This window comes from Geotrypetes seraphini, chromosome 7 (assembly GCF_902459505.1).
Source record: "Geotrypetes seraphini chromosome 7, aGeoSer1.1, whole genome shotgun sequence".
NCBI lineage: Eukaryota > Metazoa > Chordata > Amphibia > Gymnophiona > Dermophiidae > Geotrypetes > Geotrypetes seraphini.
This window is the reverse complement of record NC_047090.1, coordinates 156,240,264-156,259,203: the sequence shown is the minus strand read 5'-3', so window position 1 is coordinate 156,259,203 and position 18,940 is coordinate 156,240,264. Positions and strand designations below refer to the sequence as shown.

The 18,940-nt window shown below is 42.3% G+C and overlaps 1 long non-coding RNA gene across 1 annotated transcript in view; it reads right to left on the bottom strand.

Annotated features, from left to right (window-relative positions):
- Positions 1 to 14,058: 14,058 nt before the first annotated feature.
- Positions 14,059 to 18,940, bottom strand: part of LOC117363715 — a 28,586-nt gene continuing 23,704 nt past the window's right edge. Inside the window, exon 3 of the long non-coding RNA XR_004540113.1 lies at positions 14,059 to 14,169. This is a non-coding gene — a long non-coding RNA (uncharacterized LOC117363715). The remainder of the gene's footprint in view (positions 14,170 to 18,940) is intronic.

The window sequence follows — 18,940 nt, the reverse complement described above, 5'->3', positions numbered from 1 at the left end:
CTTTGTAATTTTTGATGGAGTGAAAAATCGATCCACTTGTACCTGTTCTACTCCACTCAGGATTTTGTAGTCTTCTATCATATCTCCCCCCTCAGCCATCTGTTTTCCAAGCTGAAGAGCCCAAACCTTTTTAGTCTTTCCTCATACGAGAAGCATTTCATCACATTTATCATCTTGCTCACTCTTCTTTGAACTTTTTCTAGTGCCACTATATCTTTCTTGAGCTAAGGTGATCAAAATTGAACGCCATATTCCAGGTGAGGTCACACCATGGAGCGATACAGAGGCATTATAACATTCTTAGTCTTGTTAACATCCTTTTTTAAATAATTCCTAGCATCTTGTTTGCTTTTTTTGGCTGCTGCTGTAAATAGGGCAGAAGGTTTCACCATATTGTCTACAATGACACCCAGATGTTTTTCTTGGGCGCTAATCCCCAAGGTGAACTCTAGCATCTGGTAACTGTGATTTGGGTTATTTTTCCCAAAGTGCATCACTTTGCATTTGTCTACATTAAATTTCATCTGCCATTTGCATGCCCAGTCTTCTAATTTCCTAAGGTCTGCCTGCAATTTTTCACAATCTGCATACTTTTAATAACTTTGAACAGTTTAGTGTCATCTGCAGATTTAATCACCCCACTCATTGTTCCAATTTCCAAAATCATTTATAAATGTTAAATAGCACCTTCTGTTTTTATCTGATAACTAATTCCTAATCCACAACTGAACTTTGCCACCTATCCCATGAATCTCTAATTTTCTCAGGAGCCACTCATGAGGAACTTTGTCTAAAGCTGTCTGAAAATCCAGATACACTTCATCAACCAACTCATCTTTATCCACATGTTTATTTATACCTTCAAAGAAGTCAAGCACATTGGTGAGATAAGATCTCCCTTGGCTGAACCCATGCTGACTCTGTCCCTTTAATTCATGTTTGTTTACATGTTCCACGATTTAATTTTTTATAATTGTTTCCACCATTTTGCCCAGCACTGAAGTCAGGCTTACCGGTCTGTAATTTCCTGGTTCTCCCCTGGAACCCATTAAAAAAAAAAATCGGTGTAACATTGGCCATCTTTCAATCTTCAGGTACTACAGACAATTTTAGCGACAGGTTACAGATCACTAATAGCATTAATTAAAAGTTATGTGCACATTCTATTTACCCTGTTTCCCCGAATATATGACACTGTCTTATATTTTTAAAAACTCCAAAATATGCACAAGGTCTTATTTTCAGGGGGATGTCTTATTTTTCCATGAAGAAGAATACAGTACACATTTATTGCTGAAAAAAAGACATTTATTACCTGTATATGGTACAGGTCATCACAAACCAGAAAAAACTGTATCACAAACCAGAAAAACATTTAAGGCCCTGATTCTCCAAAAGTGAGTCCCGATTTTAGGCAGCTGTAGACGTCCTACAGCTGTCTAATCAGCCAATCGGGATGCACGTTTTTTAAAAAAAAATGCTCTCCAGGCAGGCCGCCCGGGAGAGGCGTCCTATACTAAATGCCGATTCTGTAACCGGCGTCTTTAGAGAATCGGGTTAAATTAGACGCGGCCGCTATACTTATGGCAGCAAGGGATCTCCCTGCTGCAATATGTATAGCGGCCGCGGTTGTTGCGGCCGCCTGTCCCATCACCGACAGGAGAATGCCTAACTCCTCCTGTCGGAACCCCGAGCCCCCTCCCCCCCAAACTCGTAATCGCCGACAGGAGGATGCCCAACTCCTCCTGTCGGAACCCCGGAACCCCTTCCCCTCCCAAACTCGTTATCGCCGACAGGAGGATGCCCAACTCCTCCTGCCGGAAAGCTCAACGACCCCCCGCCCCAACTAATCTCCCTCCCCCAACTAACCTTTCAATGTTGGTCAGCTGGACGGGTCTTGCTGCCGTCCAACCGACGGGTCTGCCTCGTGGAAATGAGATGGCACGCCCCTTCCCGGCCCATCCCCGCTAAATCTAAGGCCTGATTGGCCCAGGCTAGGCACCTGGGCCAATCAGGCCTTAGGATTAGTGGGGATGGGCGGACCCGCTATGCCTAAGGCCTGATTGGTCCAGGCTTCTACAGCCTGGGCCAATCAGGCCTTAGATTTAGCGGGGATGGGCCGGGAAGGGGCGTGCCGTCTCATTTCCACGAGGCAGACCCGTCGGCTGGACGGCAGCAAGACCCGTCCAGCTGACCAACATTGAAAGGTTAGTTGGGGGAGGGAGATTAGTTGGGGTGGGGGGTCGTTGGGCTTTCCGCCAGGAGGAGTTGGGCATCCTCCTGTCGGCGATTACGAGTTTGGGGGGGGAGGGGGGTCCAGGGTTCCGACAGGAGGAGTTGGGCATCCTCCTGTCGGCGATTACGAGTTTGGGGGGGGAGGGGGGTCCGGGGTTCCGACAGGAGGAGTTAGGCATTCTCCTGTCGGCGATGGGACAGGCGGCCGCAACAACCGCGGCCGCTATACATATTGCAGCAGGGAGATCCCTTGCTGCCATAAGTATAGCGGCCGCGTCTAATTTAACCCGATTCTCTAAAGATGCCAGTTACAGAATCGGCGTTTAGTATAGGACGCCTCTCCCGGGCGGCCTGCCTGGGGAGCATTTTTTTAAAAAAAACGTGCATCCCGATTGGCTGATTAGACAGCTGTAGGACGTCTACAGCTGCCTAAAATCGGGACGCACTTTTGGAGAATCAGGGCCTCGGTGTACAGAGGCTGTTCCTGGGCTTGTTTTCCTGGACAGCGGAAGCAGAAAGTTGTGTGACCACGCATACGGTACTGTACCAGTACTCTGGATCGCCAAGACATGCTTGCCAAATAGTGCCTTATTTTCGGGGGGGCCTTATATTTCCCAGGTGGGGAAAAAAAGGGGGGTGTCTTACTAAAGGAGGAGGTCCTATAATGGGGGAAACACGGTAGTGGTGTTTGTCCATTCTAGTGCAAAGAATCTGAAAGGGGGCATGGCCATGGGAGGAACATGGGTGCATCGTGGGCATTCTTTTTTTTTTTTTTTTTAGTTCAATCATCTTTATTGACATTTTAAAATATACAACAATTGGGCAGGAATGACCAACAATCCAGGTCATTGGGAACAACAATGATTCAGTTCGTCAAACACTGTGCCAACAAAATAGAACAGAACAGTAGGAACATCCTACTAAAACCAGAACAGAGAAAAAAAAAAGTAGAACTGGTCAGACGTGGAAGAGAGGATACAATAGCGCATACGCCCAATCCACGGACAATTTAGATGCAGGAATTTAGGCTTAGTTTTCCTTGGCCTAAATAGATGTGCTTAAAAGTTATGATGTGTACTGGCACTGAACGTGATTCTATATATGGCACGCGCCTTTTATGAAATCCTGCAAAGCACTGTTCTAGTCAGTTCTGATTTTTTTAGGGTGCCATATACTGTATAGAATCAGGGCCTAAGTGTAAAGTTAGGCACCCGGCTTTAGAGAATTAGATCCTGATTCTATATAAAGTCTGCCTAAAGTTAGTGTCAATATTAGCATATAAAACTTAGGGGCTCATTATAGAATCACGCTTAGCATTGGCTAAGTTCAAGTTCAAGTTCAAGTTTATTGATTTTGATATACCAACCATCAAATTAATATCTAGCTGGTTTACATTAAGATTACAGGATAGAAAAGAAAAAAAATAACAAAAAAGTATATATATAATTAATTTAATAGTATTGTGTGAACATAAATAACATTACAAGACAAACTGGAAAGTGAGGGTGGAAGGGAGGGAAGGTTAAAAGTTACATAATGGAGATAGAAAAAGGTGACAGTGGGGTTAGGATAAAACATGAGGGGGGGGTCATAATATCAGAGCTATTTAATGTCCTAACATTTAGGGGGTTCCCCAATGTACGCTAGGGTTTTCTTTGCCTAAAAGTAGGTGCCGATATTGGAGCCTAATTGCACCTAATTCACAAAGAAGTGCCTAACTCGATCCCATGATCTGCTCTAACCATGTCCACGTATAATGTAGGCACTTTGGGCTATAATTGCAATGGTATGTGGTATCCTGAAAACCTGAAAGGAAGGTGGTAGGCATACTGTTCAAGGAAGGAGGAATCAAACAGTTGTTTATTGCAGAAGGGGTAGGAATACCAAGGAGTTCTGACTTTTATGAGTTGAATACAAGTATATGCTTGTATTATGTTTGACACTAATTAAAGGATTTATCCTTCTAAATCATTGGCTTCAGTGCTTGGTCTCCTGTTTGAGAAGCCAGGGTAGGGCTGGTAGTTCAGAAATGAGAGAAGCCTCTACCTCATGTAACAAGCAGATGACACTTTAGAGAGTATGAAGACCTGAGTAAGGTGGTGGTAGCGCCCCCTCCCTATTGGTCACAGAATATAGCAAGGCTCCAAGTTTCCTTATGCCACCCCATACTCTTTCACTCAGCTCACCGTTTTGCCCCTGTCACTCTTCTCCATTCAGAGCACCGGCTTCCAGTCTCAGCTTGTATTAAACTTCTCTGTCTAGTTTTCAAGTTCTGTTATCCCTTGGCTCCGGCTTGCTTTAGTCCCCTCCTAATTGCTTATACGCCTCGTCAACTCTTTCACTCTTCCTCTTCTAATCTCCTCAAGTTCCCTCTCTCCTGTCTTTTCATATCACTATCTCTCAAGAGACCAGTCTCGGTTACATTTTGGAAAGCTGTTTGGAATCCTCCTTTCCTAAATTCAAGTCACTATGCAAGACTCATCGATTTACTGAATCCTTTGGACTCTCTTTTCCTTAAATTTTTGTCATCCCCCTTCTACTGTCTCCTTCCTTAACTAGTTTTTATTGAAAACTACATAGTTGTCTTTTGGGATTTTTCTGTGGTATATCAAGTGCCTGAAATACCAAAAAAAAAAAAAATACTCACTCACATTTGACCCTCATCAAACATTCAAACTCTTCTTCTCTCCCTGCCCGATTCCCCTTTGTACACATAAACACTCACACAGAGTCCAATGCTGTCAGCCTGATAAAAGGCCGCCAATGGAGAACTGGCCATCACACCTGAACACCTCTTCAACTGCCTCCAGCTTCCTCCTCTGGTAGTCAATCCGTAATAATCTTACTGGGTCAGACCAATGGTCCATTTAGCCCAGTAGCCTGCCATCTGAATTGGACCAATCTCTGTACAGATGCCTTTCTCAACTTTTCCACATTATGTTGATAGACCAGCCTTGTTTAATATAGTCCAGGCTTCTTGAACCGTAGCCACCTTTTTACACTGGCACTCAATTGTGATAAACTAAAAGTAATACTGGATAATTGCGTGGCATAGGGCTGCTAAGAGCTCCTTAAACTCCTGGCATCTTTGTAAAGTAATAGCAGGAGGGTCCTGAAAGATCTCTACTTTATGTGATTTGTAATCACACTGAGGCCTTTATTTGGATTTAGAAATTGAGTTCTATTGTGATGAGCTTCTTAAATATGATACAAAAATAAATTCTGGGTGTTTTTCCCTATTATTTTCTTATTTTTGTTAGATCGAAGATGACTGGAAGGATATTAAAGAGATCTGACATCTTAGAAAATCCCCAATGATGTGCTGCAGCAATACACCACAACCATCCCAACCACTCCTTAAAAACAAACAAACTGAGATGATCTCCTAATAGACATCCATGGTGATGATCCAAAGTGTGCCTAAGGAGCAGCATTTGTGTTCTGATAGAGACACAGAGAGGCATTTCAGAAAGTTAGCATGTGCAGGAGATCTGATGGCAGAGACTAAAGCACTGATATGGAAAAATAGCAAATGAAAGTTTCAATGGCAGCTACCGAAGCACCGATTATGAAGAGATAGCAAAAGACCCAGTGACAAAGACTTAAGCATTAACATGGAGAGGAAACTGTGGAAGTTATAATGGCAGATATAGCATGAGGAGGTAGCAAGTGCACGATCTGATAGCAGAGACTGAGATACCTCAAAGACAGAAACAAACACAATTTTCATTAGAATACAGGTACAAAAATAAAGATTCAATAATCATGCACTTTTTCTTAGCACAAAATGGTCAATGATATAATAGTGACATCATGTGACTAGGCCGAGCGGTATTACCCTTAACATATCCACACCCCCAGGTACCTTGGTCCTCTGTAAAAACATAAAAACAAGGCAATACACACATTCTACATTCATTCCCTTAAAATCCCTGACCAGGTCTTCCCAACTGATGCACGTACCGAGGACTCCTAACTGCTGCATTGCCCAGTCCACACTGAGGGCTCTCCCAGCCCCTCAATCATCTTCTCATTGATGCATGCACTGAGAACTCACCTGGATCTTTCTTCACTGGTTCTACCTCCTGATGGTGTATAGGTCCCCGCAGACCCTCCCATCACTGGGCTTTCATTCTCTGCTGCACCAGTCCCTCTTGTCAGGACCATTTAGTCTGATTACTGTACTCCACTGCACTGGGTCCCTTATCAATCAACGCTGGTCAACAGTGGCCTTCAGGGCTTACTAGGATTTAGGCTGAAACCAGCATTCCTCCTCCCAAGGTTTGCTCAACTCCTAGAGGAGATTCTTGCAATCTGAGCTTGCTGTGCTGGGAGCTGTTCTTTTCAGCATCACAGTCCACTCAGGGTGAGTGGACAGCTCCCAGCAGCACTTGCAGCTATATGCAGATTAGTTCTTCTCTCAGGCTCAATGAGCTCCACTGCTCGGGCTTCTTCTACTGGCCAGTGACAGCTACTTCACCCTGTCACAACTAGGACGTCTGAAAGTTCACCCTTTCCTTTATACTTGGTTTGTATTAATAAATCTATGGCCTCTTCCCCTTCCACATGAAGTCATATATCAACATCTGGATTAGTTTGGTTTTTTTTTTGTACAAAGAGGCCAGAAATATAACAGGGATCATATTTATACAGGTACAAAATCCTTTAACTGAAATTCAAAAACCCAAAAAGCTCCAAAAATTGAAATTTGATGCAAACCAGTAGTCAATTTTCCCAATGTGACACACGCTGAAACCAATGCAAGTGCATGCATTTCTCCTGAACTCTGTGTAATTCAAGTTGGAGGGCTGCAAAATGGAAAAGAGAGCTGCAGATTCCAGTCATGGTGGCAGTGAGCAGCAGAAAATGTCTGTCTTTCAATGAACCTTCTTGTCGTATCATCATTAAAATCAATCAACACGTTGCGATCCAACAATTTTGCTGTCACTACCCCTTCTCTTTGGAACTCGCTGCCTAATCATTTGTGCAGTGAATCCGTAATAAATCTTTTTAAATCAAAATTAAAAACATTCTTGTTCCAGGATGCTTTTGGACAATAACTGTCCTTTTAGGAACTAAAACAAGCTTTATTGCTTTTTACCCTAACCTATTGTTTTTTTTCCCTTTTATTGTGCTCTTTTTCTCACGATTGTAGTTCTCACCTACTGTTTGAAGTTAGTCCATACGTCTAATTATGCGACTTAATAATCTATTTTGGTATCGTTTAGTATCCCTAACTTTTAAATTTGTTTTTATGTAATTTTTATATTGTACACTGCTTAGAAACCTGATGAAGCGGTTTAAAATTTTTTATAATAAACTTGGAACTTAGGGCTCCTTTTATCAAGCCGCGCTCGTGGGGTTAGCGCGTCAGACATTTCATCACGCGCTAACCCCCGCGGCAAGCAAAAAAACTAACGCCTGGTCTATGGAGGCATTAGCGACTAGTGCGGCAGGCAGTTTAACGCGCAGTATTCCGCGCATTATACCGCTACCGCGCCTTGATAAAAGGACCCCTTAAACTTGAAACTTGACTTAACATTACCACGCCTAAAACTGAAAAGCTCCAAAAACCGAAATATGCCTGGTCCCAAGGATTTTGGATAAAGGGTCTTGCACTTGTAATATAGTTATCTTAGTATACCAAGTTTCAGGCCATTAAAATGGTAACTGCCCCCAAAGTTAAATAATGAGCTGACCATTTATTAGTTAACCCAAATTATGGAAAAATTCCTTTTAAAAAACCCCAAACCAACTAAATAAATTCATATCTTTATTTATTAGCATGCCTAGCAATGTGGTATATTTTTCTTCCTTCTGGAATAGACATTCTGATAACTCAGTTCTGATCACAAACAGTGAAGACGGAGTAGTTCTGATATGGATCAATTTATTTTGCAGCCAGATATCTTAGAGAATGTATTGATCAAAGTCAAAACCTTGGAAATGGGCCTTCAGACCCATTAGAATGCTTGCTGTGTATATCACTAGCTTACTTTCCAAACCTTTAACATCCTTACATTTCTTAATCACAATTGCGAGAGCTCAATAGTTATGTATACTTTTGCATTTAAAATTCTTATATACTGCCCACATGTTTCACATCAGTCACTTGGAGCAGTTAATGGCAATACAGTGACTAACAATAAAACAAAATCCCCCTCCTGTCAAAATTAAACCATCCTCCCACAACAATCACTCAGAGCAATTAGTAATAATATTTACATATCCAGTCAAACGTTCCATAAATAACAGAAACACTCCTCCAGAGCACGAGAACAAAAGGAGAGGACCCTTCTTCCATCAAGCCCCTGCTCTTTTAAGAAAGAGCCATTTGTTTAATTTCTTCCAAAACACCTCATAATTCTTCACCTGTCTCCACTCCTCCTGTAAGGTCTATCATAATGTGGGAACGGCACCAGAGAAAGCTTGAGCAGAGGAGTGAAGGAGTAGCCACAGGTGTAATTTGCTTGCTTTGATTGAAAAGGCTAGGGTTATGAAGCTCAGATTGGTGGGGGTGGGGAAGGGGGAGAGGGGGAGGAAGGAACTGTTCTCCCTTCACGTCATAGAAACATAGAAAAATGATGACAGATAAAGGCCAAATGGCCCATCTAGTCTGCCCATCCACAGTAACCATTATCTCTTCCCTCATTGAATATTGATTAGCCTTTTCTCCCTCACCCCAAATGCATGCTTTTTTTTCCACATATACACTTTTCAAATAACAGTGAGAATTTTAAAATGTAAATTTTTTTAAAAAAATTAAACATTTTAAGAGCGAGAGAGAAAATTGTGTTGAGGAAAGGGCAGATAAGAGATGAGACAGATAAGAGGGGAGAGTCTGAAGAAGGGAATGAAAGATAATAGAGGGGAAAAATAAAGGAGGGAGTGAAGGAAAGAGATGAAAGGGTAGAAAGAAAAGCAAGGGAACAGCGGGGAGAAGAGGAGTGGGAAGGAGCAAAAATGGAGAAAAAGAAGGAAGGGTGAAGGAAGTGTGTGAGGGATCAGGAGGGGAGTGAAAGAAAAATGGAAGAGTATAGGTAAAATAAAGGGAAACAAAAAAAAAGAGTAAAAACAAAAGAAATGGAGCCTATAACATAAACAAAAGAAAGATAAAAGAATGGAAAATTTAAAATGCTGAGAGAATAAAATGGGTACCAGAAACTAAAAATACTTAGAAATCAGAGAATACCCAATACCCAGAAGGGAGAGAAGACATTGGAAAAAGAAAAATGAATAAATAAGAAAAAGGCTAGGGAACAGAAAATCTAAATAAAAGAACAGAAACAGACATACAAAAGTCTGAAAATAATTTATCACCTTCTGCAGCTACCACTGAATTTATGCAAAGCTTGAGGCTGGGAGAGGCAGCCTGGGAGTAGGCAATGGCAACAGCGTATCATACAGTATATGAAATATGTTGTGAGGAATCTCATATACATTAGTCATGGATGATATAAATTTATTGTTTTCATTACCACAATTTCATTTTGTTCTTTAAAAGGATGGTCAGAAGGGATAAGAGAGCCATGAAGTAGAGAATGACATGGGGACAAATTTTCCCCAACCCTGCAGGAACTCATTTTCCCATCCCATCCCGGTGAGTTCTTTGCCTGTCCCTGTCCCATTCCTGCAAACTCTGTCCTCATCTGCCCAAGCCTCAAACACTTTAAAATCATAAGTAGCAACATTCTAGAGCTCAGACTGTGATGTCATAATGCCTCATTCCGCCAATGCCTAAGCCCTATCCTCATCTGCCCAAGCCTCAAACACTTTAAAATCATAAGTGTTCGAGGCTTGTGCGGTTAAGACAGAGCTTACAGGAATGGGGCAGGGACAAGGACAGTAGGACGGGATGGGGAAATTGAGTTCCTGCAGGGACGAGGACAAATTTATCCCTGTGTCATTCTCTACCATGAAGCTTGCTATGCCGAGAATTTGGCAGGAACCCACTGACCACTACAAATGCATGGAGGACTCTTCCAAACATGGAACTGGCAAGCATACATCTGCAATCACATTTCAGAGAGAAGAGAGACAGTGGATGGAAGGAATTGAATGAGAACATGAGGAAATCAGAAACCAGGCAACAAAGGTAGAAAAAAAATTCTATTTCTTTTTTTTTTTTTTTTTTTGCTTCAGGATAAAGTAGTACAGTGGTGCCTCGCATAACGGACGCCTCGCACAGCGAACGCTGCGCACAACGAACTTTTTGTCGTGCTCCCCACAACGAACTTCGTTTCACACAACGAAGTCGCCCGAGGGGCCCGGGGGGGGGGGCGGAACTACTCTCGCCGAAGCCGGGAACAGCAGCACCCATGCAGAGAAGGAGAAGACGGCGTGTAGGGGACTCCAGTAAATGCAGAGCAGCAGCTGTGGCAATCAAAAAAAGAGGAGGTCTGCTGTTAAGGTGGACCAGGGTCCTGGAAAATTCGTGAAATCCTGCAATATTACCAGGATCTCAATACAAGTCCATGAGGATCCTGGAGATCCTGCAAATCCTGGTTTTACCCAGACCCGATTCTCTGGTCCTATCTTACGAGACCTGACCCATTTACAGCAAGTTAAGCCATGTTTAAGCTAACGAAAAAAAATCCAGAAAACATCAAAAGATTATTTCCTTTTTAACAAATAGTAATACTGTACCATGAAATACTGTTCCATCATCTCCCTCCACCTTACCCTGGATGCCGAGTTCTCCGGCCCTCTTTCTCGGCCAGCCGCACGCTTTCAGGGAGCAGCGCACGCGCGCATGCTCTGTTGCTCAATCTTCTCCTCTGACGCAACCGGAAACCGGAAGTTGCAGGAGAGTAGAACATTGACCAACTCCAGCAGCTGCGCGTGCACAGCTTTCTGGAAGCGTGCGGCTGGGTGAGGGAGAGGGCCGGCAGACTCCGCATACAAGGTGAGGTGGAGGGAGGGAAATGTAGGGCTGCAGAACGAATTATTGTGTTTTAAATGTATTCTTATGGGAAAACAGGGCTGCAGAACGAATTATTGTGTTTTAAATGTATTCTTATGGGAAAACGCGTTTCACACAACGAACGTTTCACATAACAAACTTGCTCCTGGAACGGATTAAGTTCGTTGTGTGAGGCACCACTGTATATTAGTTGTGTTGATAAAAATTTATAAACAAAGCCCTGCCAGCTGAACATCTCTTTCTCCAGTTCAGCAGCCAGAACTTTGATTTATAAGAAAGAATAAGCTAAATATTGCAGTACTGAGGCTTGTATAGATGCTGCGGGGACGGTGACAGGGCGGTGAATGGGATGGCAGTGACGGGACGGTGAAGGGGATGGTGCAGTGACGGGGACAGATTTTTTTCCCCGTGTCATTCTTTAGTGCTCACGTCAAAAGCTTCCCTCTGACTTAGCTTCCTGTTTCTTCTTTTGACTGAGCACCGTGTTGCCGATCTGAAGTTCTGTTGATGCCAGGGGTAGAAGGAGGCCCGTTGCTGATCTTAAGTGTCATCGTGGGGGGGGGGGGGTGGAGGGTGGAGGTTGCAGATCTTGTTGCCAAAATCGGAAAGGTGAGGAAGGGAGAAAGATGGGCCTGTGGTGGATGGAGAGATTGAGAGAAGGGGGCAGATGATGGAAGTGGGGAGAAAGGGGAGAGAGAAGAGGGCAGATGATGGAAGTAGGGAGAAGGGGCAGATGATGGAAGTGGGGAGAGAAAAGAGGGCAGATGATGGGGGAAAAGGATTGAGTTAGAGAAATACTGGAGGGGTGAGGGAAAGAGGTGGCGAGCTCTAGGTAGACAGTAAAAAAAGAAATTGATGAGAGGGTAGTAAGGACGTAATCTAGATGGATGCAGAAAATAAATTGAAAAGGAAAATGAGGGAAGAAAGGGATTGCTGAAAAGAGGTGTGGGAGAGGGAAGAAGAGGAGAGAGATGCCAGACCAGGAGAGATGGAAAGGGGAGGCATACAGTTTCTGGAAGGGGCATAGAAGGAGAGAAGATGCCATATAGGGAGGGGCAGAGAGACAGCAGACAGTGGACGGAAGGAAGAGAGTAACAAGAAGATGAGGAAAGCAGAAACCAGAAACCAGAGAAGACAAAGGTAGAACAAAAATTTTCTATTTATTTATTGCTTTAGGAGACATGTGTCACTGTTTCTGTGGTGTTGCATTGTATGCAGAGTCCAGCTTCTTGCTGGTTCAATTTAACCTTTCTCTATGTATTTCTATTTTATCCCCCCTTTTACAAAACTGTGGAGCGTTTTTTAGCGCCAGCCGTGGTGGTAGCAGCTCTGATGCTCAGAATTCTATGAGCGTCAGAGCTGTTACCACCGTGGCTAAAATCCACACTACAGTTTAGTAAAAGGGGGAGGGGTTAGTTTGTGATGACATATTCCATACTAGGTGAAGGTGTTTTCTGTGTTCTGTGTGTTCGAAAGACATGGTTTTCTGTTAGGATTGACGGTGTAGGTCTGGCTTGTTTAGTTTTACAATGGGTGTATTGATGTACTGCTCACTGCAATATGCAAGATGCTGCTTTTTCCTAGATACTTATGTGTGACGTGTGGCTTGTTACTAAAAATCATGTTTTTTTTGTACAGATGGGGGGGTGCCAAAAAATGATGGGCCCCGGGTGTCACATATGCTAGGTACGCCACTGCCTTGATGCTCATCTTGAGACATTCAAGGAAAATATGGGAACATACTCAGATAAGCAAGGTGAGCGCTTATACTGGACATTGAATGCCACACCAAGAACAACATAATGAGAACATGATGGGAGCCAGAGGTGATTCATATGTTGCTTTTTATGACTTTATAAGAATGATAAAATGGAAATTTGGCATTTTCTTATTTTAAATAGGTAAATTGCAAAATTTGTCTATCTTGGTCACAAAAGCAAAGTTTTATGGAAATAACAGATATTTTCTATACATTTTAAGCATGAGTAATTAGGAAATTATACTTGGGGCTCCTTTTACTAAGCTGTGTTAGGGCATTAACGAACGAAATAACGTGCGCTGAATTGCCACGCGCACTAGACCTTAATGCCAGCATTGAGCTGGCGTTAGTTCCAGCCATGTAGCGCGCAGTGTAGCATATGGTAATATCCTGCGTGCGCTAAAAATGCTAGTGCACCTTAGTAAAAGGAGCCCTTACAGTCCATGTACATAAATTGTGTTACTGTACATAGTGTTATCTGGGTAAGAGGGCTGAATATCATTAGAATTTGGAAAATGCCACTAGCCACCTCTGTATCTGAATGTTTAGTGCCAAAATCCAGATACTGGCTGGTGCTGAATATTTGGGCAATATATTTTCATGCTGCAGCCAGCGTTCAAAGGAAACACTGATCGTGATGCTTAAAAATTGATTTAAATGTGAGCGCTTCCCTGTTCGTGAAGAATCAGCATCAACAGCATCCATGATTGCACGCTTTGCTCCTTTCTGGCCTCTTGCTGTTAGCAGCAAAAATAACCGTGCGTTCAGCCAGAGCTTCCTCTCTAAGCTGTTGCGTCTTTCTAAGAACTTTCTCCAACTTTTCTGCTAGCAGCAGTCTGATTGATTGAGACAAATGGCTCCTTTTACGAAGCTGCGCTGGCGGTCTTAGTGCGCGCTACATTGCCATGCACACAACACACTAACGCCACCATAGAGCTGGCATTAGTATTGCGCTAAAAACGCTAGCTCAGCTTAGTAAAAGGAGCCCAAAGTCAATCAGTCTGCAACGTAAGTGGCACTGATGTGATAACGGGGCAGTTGCTTACAGCTGAAGTGAAAAAAAAGTTTCTGCAGATAGATACCAGACAGAGAAGCAAGGATGACCCAGGAAAGGAGGAAAAGCACTCAAGAGTTCCCCATAGTCGTAAATGTTTATTGCAGTGTCCAAGGTATTAGGTGAATTACAATGGAGCTGACATAGCCATGTTTCAACATTCACACCTGCATCAAGGGTTTAGGAATAGTGACATACCTAAAAAACAGTTAAAAATCATTTTAGAGTTACATACAAAAAAAATACACTTAAAATACACATATTTACAACTTATATAGTATATACTTTTAAATATATTTCATTTTTGTGTACAATTTTTTTTAATAATTTTATAATTTTATTAAAATACAATAGTGTAATACATTAGAATAATATACACTCTCGCTTAAAATAGTAGTGACCTTACTCAAACACTGTGCTAGGGCAACAATAGAACTAAGAAATCTCACCGGCTCACTATCAGAGACGAAGATTAAATTTCTCAAGAGCCCACGTTTAACAAAACAAAAAATAATAGAAAAATTAATATTTATTGAGAAAACAAAAAATAATATAAAAATTAAATAATTATAACATAAGGCTCACAGAGAAAATAAGATTATACTCGATGATGGCCCTGACAGTTGTCTAACAACCATGACTAGCTCTGGTAGTTAAATGTGGGCTCTTGAGAAATTTAATCTTCGTCTCTGATAGTGAGCCGGTGAGATTTCTTAGTTCTATTGTTGGCCTAGCACGGTATACATTAGAATAATAACATGAAATATGACAAAAAAACACTATTACAAGCAGAAAGTATAGAACCATAACTATAACCCCTCCCTTCCATCAATTATTAATGTTAACAATATTAAATGTCTTAATATGAAGATTCAATATCTATGTTAATCAAAATCTATCCCTACCCAACCCTCCCTCCCATCCCATCCCAGATGTGCAATGAAAAATCTCAGAAGGCAATATGTTATTTTTACTTTAAATTGGCAAATGTCAATGGATTCCAAATTTTATTAAATAAAACATTACTTCCTGAGCACTCTGCGTTTACCCTTTCAAATCTATATGTAATACAGTACATACAGTTGTCCACCAAAATGTGTAATTTAACCTAAAGCTCAGAAGAATACAAAGACTTGTAAAAATTCAAAAACTGTTTTAGAATATTTGTAGTTTGCAAATGGGTATCACCTTTTTCATCTTTAATCGCAACAATTTTTACTTTCCTTTCTTTTGCTTTGAGATAATTAGCTAGTAATCTTCCCACTTTATTCGAGTTTCCATAATACAAGGCTTGTGAAAACAAATCTTTCCTTGCTAATTGTGAGGAAATTTCATTGTATTTATATTTAATCTTTAATAAGGCTTGCAAAGTATTTTTTTCCCAATTTGCTGCTAACTTTATTTTTAAATCTTTAATCTCTTTTTCCAATTTAGTAAATTCTAAATGAAGTTTTTTCTTGATATATGACGCAAAAGAAATAATTTTTCCCCTAATGGTTGCTTTAAATGCATCCCATAATATTTCTTCCAAAATTTCTTCTGAAATATTAGTTTGAAAATATTCCTCAATCTTTAATTGGATTTCTTCAAGAAACTTTGAATCTGCAAGCCATGCATTATTAAATCTCCAAACAGGTCTACCTGAGTTTTCTTCCTCCATCTTTATTTCAATCCAAACACCTCCATGATCTGACAAAATGATTGGATCTATGGTTGCTTGTGTCACATTGTGCACTAATGAGTCTGAAACAAATATGCAGTCTATCCTTGAAAACGAATTGTAAACATGAGACCAAAACAAAAATTCCCGAGCATTAAAATGTAAAATCCTCCAAATATCTTTTAGACTACAAGAATGTATCATATTATCAAGTCCCATTGATTTAATTATCCTACTAGGATTTTTATCAATCAAAGGATCCATAACAGCATTAAAGTACCCAGCCACAACCTATTTAGAAGTAGCTAGAGGTAACAGCAATTTTTGACGAGAAATGAAAAATTCTGATTGATTAGAATTCGGGGCATAAATATTTAAAAGCGCCAAAGAATTTTCCCCTAACTTCATTTCTATATGCACCCATCTTCCTGAAGGATCACTATTTTTAAAAGTAAACGTCACCGCACATTTTTTTATGAATCAGAATAGCTACACCTGCTTTTTTCCCTACCACAGGAGCATAAAAGCAATGTTTTATCCATCCTGTTTCTAGCTTTTTTGATTCTGTATCCGATAGATGCGTCTCTTATATACAATATATATCTGCTGCTTGCTGTTTTAGAAAATTTAGGTTTTTTTTTCTCTTAATAGGATGGTTTAATCCATTGACATTTAATGAGAAAATTTTTAAATGCATTTATATATTATTTTTATACTTATCTTCCAGAATAACCTACAATAATTCATTTTACTGCCTTCCTTTTGTTTTAACATTACACATCTACATATCCCTGTAACTAACCCCTTAAGCTCCCCACCCCCCCACCCATATATATAGTATGAATACTTGAGAACTCCCATATAGATAAGTGATCATAAACCCCCCCAGGCCTTTCTATAATATGTTTAGATAAATAGATGAATCAGTAATAATCTTTTTGAATAATTATATTCATTCCCATTCATGAATTTTATTACCCACTCATCTATTACTCTCCAATAAAACTCAATTAAAACCCTATAATACATTTTCCAACAACAAGTCTTCTATTTACCCTTTTAATCCATTACCCTCACTTAGTAACCATTTCATCTATCTAATATAATATAATAAAGAGCTAGCCACGCATGCGCAGTCCTATTTGCGTGTTCCGTGCGCTGTAGGTCTGTGGCCGCAGGACTGCACATGCGCGAGTCCCCAGCTTTACTTCTCTCTGACTACGGACCCACAAAGTCACCACCGCGACTCCTCTCTCATCTTCCGACGCAACTGCAGCTCATGAGAGGAGCCGCGGGGGCGCCTTTGAAAACAGCTCCCTTCTCCGAGTGCCCACCCCTCCTCCTTTTTTTGCGATCCATCGAGCGGCTCCCCAGCCTTCTTCCACCACCTACCGAGCCCCCAGCCCTGTTTTCAGCTCCTCCTGCACGGGCCCAAAACAAAAAAGGAACCGCGACTCTTCCCCACCCGAAACACTATGCCGGCTCCTCACAAAACCAAAACTCCCACGCAACCGAACTTTCAATATCGCACGCGAACCCCAGCTCGATCCACTCCTCCAGACCGACGATGCACACAACTTGAACCACATGCAGACTTACATTGCACGCCCGAACTCACAGCCAAACGGTGTATGTGCCAGTTAGCTGCATCGGGCAACAGGAGCGACTCTGGCAGCGGATGGCGGGAGGAGGGCTCATGGTCCTGCCGCCGCTGCCGCTCCTGTTCACAGCGGCCTGCATGTCGCCGACTCCCCCCCTCCCGCAACAACCGCTACCGCTCCTGTTCTTCCCCTCCCTCCAGTCACCGCTGCCATTCCTATTTAAAACGGCCTGCTGAGGTTCGCGGCCGGCTGTAGCGAACCTCTCAGGCCACTCTCCACGTGGTAGCACGTTCCCTCTGACGAGATCGCGTCAGAGGGAACATGCTACTGAGGTGAACAGCGGCCTGCGAGGTTCGCTACAGCCGGCCGCGAACCTCAGCAGGCCATTTTAAATAGGAATGGCAGCGGTGACTGGAGGGAGGGGAAGAGGAAAAAGAAGGGCCATGGAGCAGGCAAGAAAGGGGGCTGTTTTGGTGGGAGGGTTGTGCAGATAGCAATCATGGGGGGGGGGCGGAACAGAAAGGGGCCATGGAGCAGGCATTGCAGAACAGGGGGAGAGGGAAAGGAGGCTGCTTTGGGGGGAGGGGTGTGCTGGGGGCCACGGAGCAGTTAGGCATTGCAGAACAGGGGGAGATGGAAAGGGGGCTGCTTTGGCAAGCAGGGGGGCCAGGGAGACAGACAAAAAGAAAGACGGACATACAGGGGACCAGGGAGAGACACAGACACAAATAATGACAGACAGACAGCGTCCAAGGAGAGAGAGACAAATAAAAAAAACCCCAGACATACAGACATCTATTCTGGGTGGCGGGAGGAAGGCAGTATGGAGTGCTGCTGGAAGGAGGGCTTCGAGCCGCACAAGACTGTCCCCAAAGCCCCTGCGGAGAGTTGGGCCAACCTCTCCTTCCTCACCGACGCCGAAGAAGCTGCAGGCCCCGCTACCTGTCACGCTCTGAGCACTCACGATTGGCTGAAGGGTGTCATGCCAATGCTGCAGGTACAAGGGGATGCTTTTGTTGCAGAGGTGTGCTGGGGGGTAGACAGCTTTGCTCGCAGGGGGAGGGGGAAGACACAAGGGGGTTAGGGAGAGGGAAAGGGGTATGCTGGGGGCAGACATCTTTGCTCTGGGGGGGCGGGGGAATGACACAAGGACACAGACACAAAGAATGACACACACGGGGCCAGAGAGACAGCCAGTGTCCAAGGAGAGAAAAACAAATAAACATAGACAGCGGCCAAGGGGAGAGAGAGAAAGAAAGAAAGAAAGACAGACACACACATCTATTCTAGCACCCGTTAATGTAACGGGCTTAAAGACTAGTAGTACTATAATGTTTTAATGACATACCTTTATATATTTCATGTAGCTAAAGTTTATAATACCATTATATCATAATTTTCCAATGACAATATAAACAATCTTCTAAATATTATAACAAACAATATATCACCATGTTATTTGAACTTACCCTTTATATAAATTTTATGTAAAAATTTTCATATAACTCATATCCTTATAGCTTTGAATGATATGTTCTAAAATCTTTGCAACATAAGAAAAAGATCCAACAATCTATTATCATATATGCGCCCCTCATATATAAATTGAGCTTAATTAATCCTTTTTTGTTTTTTAAATAACTATTTCAGCTATTTAATAAACACCAAATTTCATCTACAAGAAATACTATACCAATTCAAGACCATA